Raw genomic sequence first — 4,776 nt, forward strand, 5'->3', positions numbered from 1 at the left:
ACTGGTTTGTTTCTTAGACCTCAGTATTCTGGATTCTTGTTCTTAGTGAATTTTGTTTTTCCTGAAATCATGATTACCTTTGTCCATTCTTCTGCCAATCATGTGAAAATACTAGTTATAGGTCTGTAACTATCTTTCATCTGCTGATTTAATCTCATTGCTGATGCTATCTTTTTATTGAATAGCACTTGTCACCTGTGCTTAGAATATTGATTATTTTTCCTTCTGTATGTAGACTTATTTACAAGAGGTATAGATATTCAAGCAGTTAATGTTGTCATCAATTTTGACTTCCCCAAGAATTCAGAAACGTATTTACACAGGGTATGTTGCTTCTTTTAGTTTTATTTTTACCAGTCTGTTCTTTATTGATTCTCTTATTGCAATTCTTGCCATATATGCCAGGTTGGTCGATCTGGAAGGTTTGGGCACCTTGGTTTAGCTGTGAATCTGATAACATATGAGGATCGGTTCAATTTGTATGATATCATTTCTTGGTTTCCTTGAACAAGTTTACCTAGTCATGTTTTTAGAGGGTTTTCTCTAAAATGTTCCATCACCTTTCACTTTCAGGTATAGAATTGAACAAGAACTAGGGACAGAGATAAAGCAGATCCCTCCACATATAGATCAAGGTATATACTGCCAGTGATATGTGGTGGTGGCATCCGTTTTCATGGTTGAAGGTGGTAAAGCTGGTGAGTAATCAAACCTATGCATAATTTATTTACTTTCTAACAGTTGATGCTGGTGGGTTCTTGCTCTTTGCCATAGTCTTATTGGTGCATTTATGTTCTTACGATTGCTTTTCAGTGTAAACTGTTATATCCTGATTTCAATTACATGATCCTGAACTGAAATAACACCTCCGTCATCTTTCTATGGCAGCGACATTTGCCCCACCCCGGAGGTTTACTCGATCAAAATTCCGTTGGGGATTTATTCGAAATCGTGTCGTGTTATTGGTCTCGAAAGACTTGTATTTGCCTAGTGATAGAGGCAGATGATGCAAGACATTTGGCGTGTCTTATTTGGAATGATATTGCCACTGGATGCCCAGTCGTTTGAGCCTTGCTTATTTGCTATTTTTATGTTGCGTAAAAGTTTGAGCTCTATGTCAAGATCTGCTTTTCTGTATGTTTAAATCCTAATAAAAAATATTTGCTTCGTCTCTGTTAACAAAGATTCTGTGGTTATTTTTGTTAATCGGTAGTATTTTCTTTTCTGGTTTCTCCATGTTAATTTACGTAAGTTCAGATTTATCTGTTTTTGTATTACTATAATATTCATTCATTTTGGTATCATATTCAGAGGGTGTTTGGTTAAGCTTATTTTAAAGAGCTTATAAGATATAATTTTTAAGAGCTTATAAGTTGTCAAAGTGTTTGGATAATTGAGCTTATAAGCTAGAGAGAATTTTTTGTTAGAGAGAGAAAATCGAAGAAAAATAAACTTAAATGATATATAATGAAAATAATAAATTATAGTTGAAAAATATTTGTAAAATGATTATTGCATATGAGATTATAAAAAAATAAGTTGGGGTAGATGAATTTATTTTTTGGGGGCTTATTTTTGGAGCTTACAAGCTGTTTGGGAACTTATTTTGTCAAACACACTTTTATGAGGAGCTTATAAGCTGTTTTGAGGAGCTTATAAGCTCAGCCAAACACCCTCAGTCTCATAAGAAAATGGTAGTTTATAGCTAAATATGTACTATGTATGTCTTACGCAGATGATGATTAATTGATTATATTAAGAAAAATACGACTTCAACTTTTGTTTATTTTTCAAAAGATCTGAATTTCTTAAAGTTTATAGACGATGATTATATTGAGATGGTGACCTATCATAATCTTTTAGGTGGAATTTTGAACAATATTGCTATAAAATGGATTATGCTGTACCGATTTCATAAATCAGTTACTATTTACTATCGCAAATTCATATTCATGAATGTTAAAAAGTTCTAAAAGTTAGTCCCATTTTTCGTTTTATACATTTCAAGAAAATACATATATGGGTTGATCTATTAAGGAACCTAGCTCCAGCTCAATGCAAGCCCAATTCTTTTTTTTTTTTTTTTTGTATTCCATCTGTACACAAAATTTATGTCACATTGCTTTTGACACATGTTTTAATAAAATGTGAGTGAAGCTGGTAGTGGAGTAAGGGGTTCCACTTTAAATGTGAGTAGAATGGTGCGGACCCTACTCATAAAAATGAATATGACATATTTTTTGTAAAGGGACGAAAATAACAAAAAAGAAAATTGTGACATAAATTTCGTGGATAGAGGGAGTATTATATTAAGTCCAATTCAAAATTAGTCTAATTTAAAATAATTTAAAAAAATTAAAATAAAGTTACTGTGAAATGTGCAATGCGAGCGAAGAAATCAAACTGAATACTTCATAATTGTCCTTCGATCACCACTGTAGCACCGACACTGCCATCGATCAAAGTATTTATTTTTCATCACATCCTATTATCAAATCTGGATCCTTAGAGTATTTGAAAAAAACAAACAAAATGCATGTAATTGATAAGGATCATTGATTTTAATTTTTATGGAAAAAAATGAAATACTTTCTCCGTCTCATAAAAACATGAACATTTCTATTTTGGTACACTATCTCACCACAAACCCTTTATTTTTTATCTCTATTTTTCATAAAGTGGGATCCTTTTTCATTCACAATACACTTTTATCTAATATGAGTAGTTTTTTAAAATTCATGACGTTTATAAATATTCGTATTTTTGTGAGACGGAGGCATTTGTAAATCTAGATCTAATCCTTGAATGTATTTTCCGCTGCGTATCATTAGATGATGTCAAGGATAACCAATAAATTTTTCATGATTTTGAGTGGAGGCAGTAAATTACGCAGAAAGGGAAATAGAGAGGGTGTCGCATATGGAAAAAAGCAGGCCAGAAAACATGCATGTGCATGAATAGAATCGTCAATCACACATTCCAAGACACGACAACTTTGTCTAAATCTTAATTCTCTCGACTTCTTCAAACAATGTCTCTCTGTTTGTGTTTTTTTCCCCACACCCAATCTAAAACAAGCAAAATCAACAGTGGTTTTTCAAAGTTTCAAACCTCTGAAACAAGATTTTTTTTTTTTTTTTTCCTAATTTATGACCTTTCACAAGAAAACATACGTATCTCTTAATTGATATTTTTTTCCCACAGCTCGTACCCCCTGCCCTCCTGCATGAATCTCTGTCCCACCCATCAATGCTTTCTCTCTCTAGAAAATGTGCAGTCATGTGGTTGCTGTATAGGTGGAGTGAGAGAAAGAGGGAAAGAATGGGATTATTCATTGAATGCAGAGTATGTCCTTTCACCATTGAAGAAACCCCATTAAATGCTTTCATCTTCACTGCTTCTCTCTCTCACACAGAGACGGATCTAGAGGCCGGGAAGCCTCGGTGGTTGCCCGGTCAAATTTTTTTATTACCTATATATATATATTGATGAAATCTCGGCGGTCGCCCGATCTATTTTTTTTACTAAAAATTCATTAAGAACATCCGATGAAATCTCGTCCGGTCCTAATTAAATTCTTAGATCCGTCCCTGCTCTCACATCCCATTTCCTTTGTTAACTTGAATTTACTCCTATCCTCACCCCATGGTCTACACAAACACACTGGAAAATCAAGAAACTGTTGGCACAAATCTTGAAAGTTTAATTTACATTTTGCCTTTTTCCACCTTATATTTTACTGCCCAAAGCATTCAACTCCAAAAGTCTAATAGTATTAATGAGTTTTTTCCCTTCTTATAGTATCACATGCTACACTTGGTGTCTTAATTACTTTGTGTCCCACTTTTTCGATTTTTCTACTTCGTGAATGAAGGGATATTACATAAACTTCATATAAAGGTTTGTTTACAGAATCCACGTAAACGTTCTTCATATATCGAGTTCGCTACACAACGCAGTCTAGGAGTTTTGTGTAGACTTTAATTTGATTATCGTCGATAATGGAGGCCTAAAGGGTCACACTTTATGTGTACTGTTGATTCGCTTAAGAGTGCAAAGTTAGTGCTTGGTGTTTAATCTAATGCTAGTCCAAGTGGGAGATTGAAAGATATTATGGACTAGATTAGGATATATTTGATATATTCTAATGCTAAGTAAGACAGTTCAAGTGTGAATTACTTAGTCGTAATTGTTGACTCAAGTGTGAATTCCTTAGTCGTAATTGTTGACTAAGGAAGACAAGACAATTTAGAATTGTCTTCTTCGCTTATAAATAAGGAAGCTTGGTCTTACGAATAATATACGAAAACATACGAAAACATTAGCTTAGAGCTTTTGGCTTGCAAACACTAAGAGAGCACTATAGTTTCAATCGGAGATTTCCTAGCTGTCGACGATTGAATCGTGCACTTGGAATAGTTCCTGCATCGAATCGACATACACGTGGATACCTTAGTAGTGGATTCACGGCAAGAATCGAGACGCACGCTAACCACACAACGAGTAAGTTATTCTTATTGTTGTGTGCCTATCTCTATACATGATGCATTTGTAAATCTAGATCTAATCCTTGAATGTATTTTCCGCTGCGTATCATTAGATGATGTCAAGGATAACCAACAGTGGTATCAGAGCCCGGGGCTCGATTTACAATTGTAATTATGTTCTAATTAACTATGGGCTGATGAAATTTCAATTTGGAATTAAAGAATGTTCAAAATCTGATTTCTGGAATTGCTTGGACGATTTTGAAATTGAAAATTTGAAAAAGATTTG

The 4,776-nt window shown here is 33.9% G+C and overlaps 1 long non-coding RNA gene across 1 annotated transcript; it reads left to right on the plus strand.

Moving 5' to 3' along the window:
• On the plus strand, positions 1-1,230 carry LOC130999169 (uncharacterized). Its single transcript, XR_009093432.1, has 4 exons — positions 1-324; positions 406-479; positions 574-698; positions 889-1,230. It is a non-coding gene; the product is annotated as an uncharacterized LOC130999169 (long non-coding RNA).
• Positions 1,231-4,776: the final 3,546 nt, after the last annotated feature.

This window comes from Salvia miltiorrhiza, chromosome 8 (genome assembly GCF_028751815.1).
Source record: "Salvia miltiorrhiza cultivar Shanhuang (shh) chromosome 8, IMPLAD_Smil_shh, whole genome shotgun sequence".
Lineage (NCBI taxonomy): Eukaryota > Viridiplantae > Streptophyta > Magnoliopsida > Lamiales > Lamiaceae > Salvia > Salvia miltiorrhiza.